The sequence below is a fragment of the Octopus bimaculoides genome, chromosome 3, assembly GCF_046866305.1.
Source record: "Octopus bimaculoides isolate indiv1 chromosome 3, ASM4686630v1, whole genome shotgun sequence".
Taxonomy (NCBI): Eukaryota; Metazoa; Mollusca; class Cephalopoda; order Octopoda; family Octopodidae; genus Octopus; species Octopus bimaculoides.
The window spans coordinates 84,704,054-84,714,951 of record NC_142930.1 but is presented as its reverse complement, the minus strand read 5'-3'; the positions used below and the strand labels follow the sequence as shown (position 1 = coordinate 84,714,951).

The 10,898-nt window shown below is 38.0% G+C and overlaps 1 protein-coding gene across 1 annotated transcript in view; it reads left to right on the top strand.

The window, feature by feature from the left end:
* Positions 1-3,868: 3,868 nt before the first annotated feature.
* The window catches only part of LOC106872998 (uncharacterized), a 28,223-nt gene continuing 21,193 nt past the window's right edge, over positions 3,869-10,898 (top strand). Inside the window, exon 1 of the mRNA XM_014920197.3 lies at positions 3,869-5,374. The gene's annotated coding sequence lies outside the window, so the exon portion shown is untranslated. The remainder of the gene's footprint in view (positions 5,375-10,898) is intronic.

Sequence of the window (10,898 nt, the reverse complement as noted above, 5' to 3'; positions counted from 1 at the left end):
CACCTAGATTGTAGGACACTTCTAAAGTTTCCAGATGTTTCTTCAGGTTGGGTAATATTGAACCCAATGCTTCGATGACAACAGGGACAGCCTTTATGTTTCACTCTTGTAGTGGCCACATCTTGGTTATATCAATTCTCAGGTTTCCATATTTATCAATCTTTTCTCTTTCTTTCATGATAGTATGCTGATCTCCTGGCACTGCCATGTCGATTGTTAGGCTTTCTTGTTTATCCCTCCTAAAGATTACTATATCCAGCCTTGTCTGTCTGGAAGTCAAAGTCTCAGTGGATTTTTGCCTTTCCCTTTTTGACCATTACCTTTTTTGGTGTATGTTGGTACCAAGCACTCATTACCTCATGTTGCATAGTAGCCAGTGAAGGTTTTGGGCAACCTTGAAATGTCTGCACTTGTGCTCTTTCTGTGCAAGACTTTCACAAGCACTAACAATGTGAGTCACGCTTTGGACCCTTTTCCCATACATTCTGCAGAAGTTCATTGCACTTGTGTGATATATATCCCTTTTCACTGAATTGGTGTTCAATACCTGATCCTGGGCAGCAATGATTAAGCTTCCAGTCTTCTTTTTTAGGTCATCTTTGCTGAGCCACCTCCATGATGCTTCCTGATTTTTAAATTTGTTAGTTTCATGGTGGAACTGACTATGTAATTTCATGTGAAGTAGAGTTTCTTCTCTCTTGTTGGCTATTCCTGATCAGAATTCATTAGCACTCTCAATTCCAATGTTGCTAAATCCTTCTGCATTAGCAGCATACCAACTATTCTGCCATGTTTCTTCTTTCACCGTTAATATACTCCCATACACTAATCAGCCCACATCCCTCTTTACACTTCTTCATGTAGAGCCTGTGTACATTCGCCTTAGGGTGGAGGGCACCATGTATTATCATTGTCTTTCGGGTAGTGTGATCGAGTTGGTTAATCTCCACTCATGTCCATTTCAAGATGAGTGCACTATAGCAGGCTACAACAACAGCCCATATGTTGATGGCAGTCACAAGGTTACTTGAGTTGAGTTTTGACTTCAAGAGAAGTTTGAGATGCTTCAAATATGCAGTGATGACCTTGTCTTTCATTTCTCTGTGCAAGATATTGTCCAGGTACTTGTTACCATCATCATCCGAGTCTTCAATTCTCTGTGCAAGATATTTCCCAAAGTACTTGTAACCATCATCATCCAAGTCTTCTATTCACTCTCCATTTAGCAATTCTATGCCCCTACAATCCACTCTTTTCCCCCATTTTAAAGTGAGCACCACACACTTTGAGATACCAAATTCTGTAGATTGTGTTCCACAAGAAATGTATATATTTTCCCTGCAAAGATGCCTGTTAACACTTTCCATAAAAAGTTAAGACAAGTCATGGGTCAGTAATTACCAACCTCATTGCCCTTTGACCAATCGTTCATCAACAATGTTGTCTTTCCCTTTACAATCCATTCCAGAACTGCACCACTCTGTAGGCAGTTGACTAATTGCAACGCAGTTTGCTTGTGTGTTGACTTAAACCACTTGAGCCAGTCGCCTTGAATTCCATCTGGTCCTGTTGCTTTCCAGTTTGGCAGTCTTAATACCTCTGCAGTTATATCTTCCGTAGTTATACATATACTGGTCCTGTTGTGGAGATTCCAAGCAATGGAGTTTGAATCTCACAGGCAGAGATACAGAAGATAACATTCCTCCTGAAGCAGAAGAAATCCACCAATTTTGGAATAACATCTGGGGGCAAGAAGTTTCCCACAACCATAATGCTGAATGAATTCATTCTGCCTGCAGGTAAATTATTTCTCAGGCAGAATGAATTCATTCAGCATCATGGTTGTGGGAAACTTCTTGCCCCCAGTTGTTATTCCAAAATTGGCGGGTTTCTTCTGCTTCAGAAGGAATGTTATCTTCTGTATCTCTGCCTAAGCTTTTAAAAAACTGCCTCTTGTTATTTGAGAATAATTTGGTTACCAGCCAAGGCTTTAAGATGCCAGGTTTGCCCTGTGTAACTTGCCGCAGGCCTCCCACAAATACAGGGGTTACACAGGGCAGGAGTGGCACAAAATTCCCTGTGCTACTCACATGGACAGCCGCATACAGAATTACACTATGTGATGTATCCTTCCTCTGAGATGTTAGGTGTGATTTGAAAGCGATGTAACTACTCTCTTTATCATGCTGGATGACTTCTCAAAGAGTCCATTGCACCCTTGTAATCTTCTTTAGTGGACAGGCTCAGCATATGAAAACCAAGATAGTTACATTTGTCCCTACTTCTGAAGCCACAGTAAGTGTTTTTATCGTTGTTGTTTTTGTCACTAGCTAGGCTATGTTCTCTACCCACAGGATCTGAGTGGGATGGGTTGGTTGGCAGGCTGTAGTTGCTTCCTGTGTTGTTGATACTGTTGCAGCTGCTGTTGTTTTTTATCTTTTATTATTATCATTATTATCATTATTATTATGAAGCAAGCGAAAGCGAAATTGTGATGGCACCTGTGCCCAGCGTCGCCTTTCTGGCACTTGTGCCCGCAGCATGTGTAAGGACTTTCGAGCGAGATCGTTGCCAGTACCCCTGGACTGGCTCTTGTGCGGGTGGCACATAAAATACACCATTTTGAGCGTTGCCGTTGCCAGTACCATCTGACTGGCCTTCGTGCAGGTGGCACGTAAAAGCACCCACTACACTCTGAGTGGTTGGCGTTAGGAAGGGCATTCAGCTGTAGAAACTCTGCCAAATCTGATTGGAGCCTGGTGTAGCCATCTGGTTTCACCAGTCCTCAGTCAAATAGTCCAACCCATGCTAGCATGGAAAGTGGACGTTAAACGACGATGATGATGATGATTATTATTATTATTATTAAGGTGGCAAGCTGGCAGTATCGTTAGCATGCTGGGAAAAATGCTTAGCATTATTTCGTCTGCCAGTACGTTCTAAGTTCAAATTCTGCCAAGGTCAACTTTGCCATTCATTCTTTCAGGGTCGATAGAATAAGTACCAGATATACAAAATAAGTACCAGATGTACACTGGAGTCGATGCATTCGACTTAACCCCTTCCCCAAAATTGCTGCTCTTGTGGCAAAATTTGAAACCATTATTTTCATTATTATTGAGTGAGAGAGCAGTGCATGCCATCAAAGTGACACTGAAGTAAAATATACAAAGCCCATTATACCCATAATGACTACCTGTCTGATAAGGGTACGCCAGGCACATGCATCACAACCATATGTGCGCGACATGGTGATCTCATATCAAGATAAACAGCGCATGCCCTCGCAGGTGGGGCCCAGTTAGATCAGAACTGGTCTGGAACTAAAAAAATAGAAGGATGTCTGAAAACAAGATTTAAAAACTATAGGTCCTGTCCACTCTTGTGACTAAAATGTAATAAAAACGTTTGTTATTTCATTATTTACCATCAGTAACATAAGGTGTCCGAAGTGTCGCGTCTTGAGGCATAGCGTAATACTTCTACACCACTGGAATTGGACCGGGAATTTGATATATTTTCCTTCAGATTTTTCGTTTGTATAAATTTATGATTTAAACGAGTGATTCGTAAGTTTATCTGTGGCGGAACTCTTATGCAATTTTTCAACAAACTGTGGGCCCTAATCTTGTCACCCTAATTTTGATAATACTTTAAAGAAAGCGAAGAAAATTTAGTCACGTTAATAAAAGCATATAAGTTATTATTATGAAAATGATATAATTTTCTACAAAATAAATTTCTATTAGATTTTATCAAAAGCGATTATCTCGCTTTTAATAAATACGTGTTATAAAAAATAACGAAGGCAAATTTAAATTCAAGGGGGAATAACTAAAGTATTTACAAAATAGAGTTGTTTTTCATTGTCACAAATCTTGAGATCCCCAACCACCAAGTTGGGAAGCATTTGGTAGAAAGAAGAAACTTTTAGATTTTATTTATGTTTTATTGACTATCGTAGTCCGCAGGATATTTCTTCATTATAATAATTTTAAATGATATATTATGTACTTTATTGTGGTTTATTATGCGAGTGATCTGCTGATCCGGGCAAAAAAAAGGTTGATGAACAGCTGATATACAGTGCTCAGGTGCACTACAATTCATCGGTAAAAGGTAAATGAGGGACAGAGAGGAGCAGCAAGTCATGTAAAGAAAACAACGAATGCTAAAAGCCAACAAAAAACACACTCACACACACACTCAAAAATGACGGAAAAGAGAACAGTAAGTAAAAGTGAAAAAATAGTGGGTCCACGCGACAAAATAGTAAATTGGAGATCCACAATAGGCGTCTGTTCATAGAGGAAGTGCAAATTTGGTGTCGGGAGTCTGGGTTGCATGTAGATGGGGAAGATTAGAATGAAGGTATCATCTGCTAGGATTAGGCGTTGTTGGTGGTGACATCGTTGATGTTTAGGAGGGAAAGTGTGGGAAATACAGTATGAGTCAAAGAGAGCTCCATCACCACACGCAGAGATGATGCTGACAGGAAACCTCCAATCCAAAAGACAAAAGACAGATGGAGCCTATAGACAGACGGTCCACCCCAGAAGATCCACATACTAGACACAGTCTGGCATGCAAGAACCAAGAAGTGTTATGACTGTTGCAGTCACTGAAGACATTAATTTCGGAGAGCGATGAAGTCAGATACATGTCTTCGATATAGGACATATTCCTGCCCTCATTGGTAGTTGGAGGGATTTGAGGAGTGGCAGAGGTAACTGCTCTATTTAGAGGAATGGAAAAGGGAGACTTTGAACTAAAGGAAATGAAAAAGATTGAAAATAGGCAGCCAAACAGAAAAGGTCCATGGCTGTATTATATCACATTAATACTAATATTATTTTTTAACGTAAACACAAAGTTGATAATCCTCAAAACACTAAGATATCAAACTAAGTTCACGTAAAGCAGCCAAGCTTAAATAATTTATTTTTCTAATAAAAAAAAGAGCAAAAATTAATATCACGTGAACAGAGGAGTTTCTACACTGTCGCTCGGCCTGCTAGAAATAGCAGCCAAATCGTCCTTAACTTATCCCCTACCAAAAAAAAAACGAAAGGGATGGGGTGCATGTCCGACATCTCCGCGTTAATGGTTGAAATTTCATTCCCACTGTGTTATATATTTCAGTTTCAACACATGATCTCAAATCAAATCCTTCGTCAAACATACATAACTTCGAAATATATAAAAGAAAAATAAACTTGAGCCAGCAACTGTCACTTTAAAATGGATAATAAACAAATTTATCTCCCTTCATGTGTTGGAACTCTCCAATAAGCGATTACTATTATTGAGGCGCTTCATTCAAATTTCAAAACTGAGCGACAAAAGTGTTTGAGACGGTTTGAGTGGAAAGGAGGTGAGTTGGATATATTTGTTATTGTTGAAAATAATTTTGGTAGAGATGGACTATATGTAATCTGAACCTTCCCCCCCCCTTATTTATTAATTTTTTTTACGGAATCCCATGTTTTAGGCTATGGAGATTCCGATTCTGAAAAAAAAATTCTGAAAAATTTCAATTCCCCCCCCCCCCCACCAAGCAGGCTATTTACATGCTAGAAATAACAGCAAATCTCACAAAACTAGTGTTAGGGTTAGGTTTAGGGTCAGGGTTAGGGTTACGGTTAGGGTTAGGGTTTGAGTTAGGGTTAGGTTTACCCTGTGGATCTATATAAAAACCGGTGGGGGGTGGGGAATCGAAATTTTGAAATTGAGATTTTTGAAAATCTTTTTTCAGAATCGGAATCTCCATAGCCTAAAACGTGGGATTCCGTAAAAAAAAAATAATAAAACAAGGGGGGGAAAGGTTCAGATTACATATAGTCCATCTGGACCATAATTTTTTTTTTATTGTAAATTCTATACATAAAACGGCATAACTACAGGTTTGTAGAAAATTTCACGAAAAAATATTAATTTTCCTGGAAGTTAAGAAGAATTTAAGTGGACTCTGTTGGAATTTCCGAAAATTGTCCCCCACCCCCATTCCAAAACACTTTCACCGGAAATGTTTGTATATTCGGATTCTACATAGTAAATACTATATGCATAGAAAATTTCATTAAAAAATATTCATTTTTCTGAAAGTTATGACCTCCGAAAGTCTGGTGTGTAAAACCCTGTAGTTATGCCCATAAAACACCGGAGTTATTAACTATGTTCGTGTTTATTAAATCAAAATATGTTATGGTTGTCTTGATAATTTATAGCGAAAATTATTATTTCTACTCTAGGCACAAGGCCTTGAAATTTTGCGGGGAAGGGGCTAGTCGATTACATTGACCCCAGTGTGTAACTGATACTTATTTCATCGACCCCAGTGCGTAACTGGTACTTATTTCATTGACCTCAGTGCGTAACTGGTACTTATTTCATCGACCCCAAAAGGATGAAAGGCAAAGTTGACCTCGGCAGTGTTTCAATAATATTGGCATAATGACTCTCCTTAGACGCAACAGAAATTGTCTTCTGTTGTTTAATCCCCAATTCAGACAGAATTTTGTATATTCAGGACAACGCATGACTATACACTGCTGATTTCATCATTTAAAATGTTAAACGGCATTATTAGAACTTTGTTGGTACCCTTTTAATATTAATAACAGTAAATAAGGTTTGACAGAATAAGTTGGCCAACGGATAAAAATGCCATCAGGCATTCAGCTACGCTTTACTTTTTAATTTCAAATCTCACCAAGGTTAGCTTAGCTTCTCAATCAACTACAGTCAATAAAAATGAAGTGCCAATGATGTACTGTGCCAGTGTAATCTCATGTACTCATCGCCTCTTATCTGCATAGAATAAAACAAAAGCCTTGCTGTGTTGTATAATTTCAAATACAGTCCTCGCTACAATATTAAGAATTTTAATTAAAAAATACTGGCGGAGTTTCGGATCAGGACGCCCACGTAAGCTAGATTTTCTCCGTTTCGACTGGGATTTTTTCAATTTTTTATTCCTTTCGCTCCTGAAAATGATGTGGCGGAGGCAGCTTTTTTATGAAAAACATTTTTGAAAATTTATTTTATTTTACCCCCCCCCCCCACCTCCGGACCGTTTTTGTCCCATTTTTTTTTTCTGTACTAAGCACTTAAAAACCGTAGGAGAAAGCCTTTACGGTAACAAAAAATAAAAAAAAATTGAAAATATTTTCAGGCGTAAAGGTGAGTGATTTAAGGGAAATTTAGCTGTTGTTTCTAGCACATCCCACGACCACCTTCCTCGTTTGTTTGTCACTGACATGTATTGATATTTTTCGATATTTTTCTCCCCATAAACACATTGCTGGGATGTGAGCAACAACATCAACAAAAATACCCCCTTCCCCGCATTAAGTGAGGCCATGTGTGTGTGTGAGTGTATGTAAGAAAAAAAACATTACTAACAAAAAAAGTATGCTCTTAAAATGAATTATCTTTTACATACCTTTTTTAAGTCGGTGGATAAATTCTAGCAATGACCTCAGGCTCTCAGCTGTTTTAAAATTATTAACAGAAATAAGTGGGGGTGGGGAATGGAGGGGTTGAAAAAGAATCATAAATAAAAAATTTTTTTTCTTTTGATAGCATAAATCTGTTCATGGGGAGAAAAACAGAAAAACATCAATACATGTCAGAGTGGTCCTTTGAATCACACCTTTTCGTCCGAAAATATTTTGAAAGCTTTTTTTTTTTTTTTTTTTTTTTTTTTTCCCCCGTTAAAGACTTCTCTCTTGGTTTTCAAGTTCGTAGTACAAAAAAAAATTAGCCAAAATCGATCTGGAGGGGGATGGTGAGGGGCGGTGGGGTAAAAAGTCATAGATTTCTAAAAGTTTTTTTCATACAAAGCTGCCCGCTGAAAATCCAACTTAAGTAGGCGTCCTGATCCAAAATTCCACCAAAACAAGATTTCTTTCATGTTACTTTAGTGATATTTCTAATGGGCATTTTTATTCTGTAGCTTAAAACTAAAATAAACTGCCTTGATACCCGTCGCTTTGAAATAGTTTGCCCATTTAAAATGCTACTTTTTAAAATATTCCGTTTAAATTGCTGTATTTTGAAAGCTAATAAATTTACCAACATTTTCATTTCCAGAAAAATAGATGGTAGACGCTTTTTAATTGGTTCTCAACTAAGTTTAATAAATGGAGGCGGGGTAAATTTGTAATGAATAATTTCTGATTTCTTGTTATTTTCTCCCTACTTGTTTTAAACATTGCAAATATTGCATCATCTTTGGGAGTTAAAATTGATCAGCATAGTTTTTTTTTTTTTTTTTTTTGAGGTTGAAAGCTTGAAACATAGGTAGGTGACAGGTACATATTTTCAAGAAATTTTTCAACTTTGACCCGATTATAGTTGAGGTTGCAAATAAAATATCTGGATAATTTTTGATGTTTAACAATCAATATTTTTTTTACCTTAGGTTTCCAAGTCAATTTTTTTTCTACAATGTCTAATTTGATCATTTTCAGTTTAAAAAAAAAAATGTCTGAACTGGGGCAAAATGAGTAATGACTAATTTCAATTTTTTCTCTTCAACTACATGATTAATATATTGTGAAGAAGCTATGGAGAATATTTTCTGTTGAGTTGTTTTAGATTTAGACGAGTTTTGTTAATTTCATATCATGTGCCATTTTTTGAAGATCCTCTTTCATTTGACTTAGATATTATAAATTTTTGTTGCATTTCTGATTTCTAAGAATGGATATTGATGTGTATGTGTCTTTTCTCAAATGTAATTCTGGAGAATTGAAGGGGCAAATTTACCTTATCTTATTCATTTCGCCCTGGCTAAATTTGTCTTTTATATTCTCAAAGAGAATGGAGATAATTTTCTGAAATAGCATTCAGGTTATGTTATAATACTTTTAATGCATTTAGAAAAGGTCATTTGCTTAGCTGATTTAGTTTTTGTAAGGTACTGAACATTTGTACCAAAATAATTTTTTTTCTTAAAGTCAAACAGTAAATCTTATTGTGTCCCACTCCATCCCTAATCATTTGATATTGTTTTACTAAAAGCATTTATTTTTAAAATATTCTTTTTTCATATTCTGTAAACTTTGTATATACATTGTACAATATTTGCACTTATTTAAGATAACTTCCCCATAAATTATATTCCTAATCAAGGTTCTGTTTTTGTGATTCATTTTGACTTGAAATTTGTCAACAAACTACTCAGCAATTTCCATGGACATATCGAAGTGGAAAGAGAAAGCTAATGGGCTGTACACGTGTGCTTGTTCCGTGTGTGTGTGTGTGCATGCATGTGTGCGTGCTTGTTCTTGTCTGTGTGCGTGCGCGTTCCTCTCTTCTCTCACCGGAAACCCCCTCCCTCACTGGTGGTATCCTCTATCATACCTGCAATTTCCTCTCTCTCTCTCTCTCTCTCTCTCTCTCCTGGGACAAATGCAACTAATTTAGCTAACGTTGGCATTTTGATATTCATATTCTCCTTTATCTATCTTTACTGATTTACTTACTTGTATCTGCAACACCAGTAATGCTTAAATTTACAATTTTACAATGTCCATAATACTTATACTTACCACACCAGTAGGGGCAACAATCTTAACATGCTTGAATGTTTGAATGATGACAGGTTGAAAGTGAGAACAGGTGTAGCATGTCTATCAAATGAACACGAAAACCTTCTTCTTTTCAGGCACTAAATAACATCTCCCCTCCCCATGCTTTTTCCCACATTCCTTTCCTAGATTTTAGAGTTGGCACTATCAATGTAGGCACAGTGGGATTGTAGAGATGCTTGAACGGAGATGTGTTGATGTATGCTGCATACAAGAGGTAAGGTGGAGAGGAGCTTCAGCCAGGGTCCTCACAGGCAAGGTACAAAGGTATAAAATCTTCTGGGAAGGTAACAGTGATGGAGTAGGGGGTGTAGGCATACACCTTGTGGAGAAATGGTTGGATAAGGTCATAGAGGTAGTTAGGGTATGCGATAGCATGCTTAAGCTTAGGCTAGTCCTGCAGAATAGTATAGCTACAATTATCTCTGCCTACGCCCCACAAGCAGGCCTACTAAATGATCAGAAGGACCACTTTTATGATACCCTTCTACAGGCTACCTCAAAGACGAGTTGCAATGACCTCATCTTTGCAGCTGGAGATTTTAATGGTCATGTCAGACAGCAATCCAGTATCTTCCATGGTGTTCATGGGGGACATGGAATTAGTTCCCAAAATGAAGAGGGAACTAGGCTACTGGAGTTCTGTGATGCATGCAACCTATTAATCTGCAACACTAATTTCTGGAAGCTAGACAGCCACCTGATAATCTATCAATCAGGCGACTCTGCTAGCCAGATTGATTTCATCCTTACCAGACAGTGAGATACAAGGTTGCTCTTAAATGCAAAGACCCTCCCTGATGAAGAATGTACCCCCCCCCCCCCAGCATAGATTAGTTATTAGTGACTTTAGACTCGAGGCTAGAAGGATGTTAAGAAGCAGACTAATCCAGAAAAGAAGGATTTGGAAGCTAAAGAACCCTTCACATGGTCAGAGATTTAGGGGCATCCTCATTGAGAAATTTGATGAGAGGGAGGAGGACCTACAAACTTCGGACATAGAGGGTAACTGGAAATTCCCGTGGGACAGCTTACTGAGCACCACAGACCAAATCTGTGGCTGGTGCAAAGTCCTTTCCAGACCTAGAGTAACGTGGTGGTGGAATAATACGGTAGATAAGGCCATTAGAGCAAAGAAACAGGCCTGGAAAGCCTGGAAGAGTCGGAGTAGCAGGGAACTGTACCAGATAGCCAGAAGGGAGGCTGGGTGACAGGTATACATTGCCAAAGGAAAAGCAGAAAAGAAGTTTGCCAATGTTCAGTGACATGAGGACCAAAGAACTAAAGTATTTCAGATTGCAA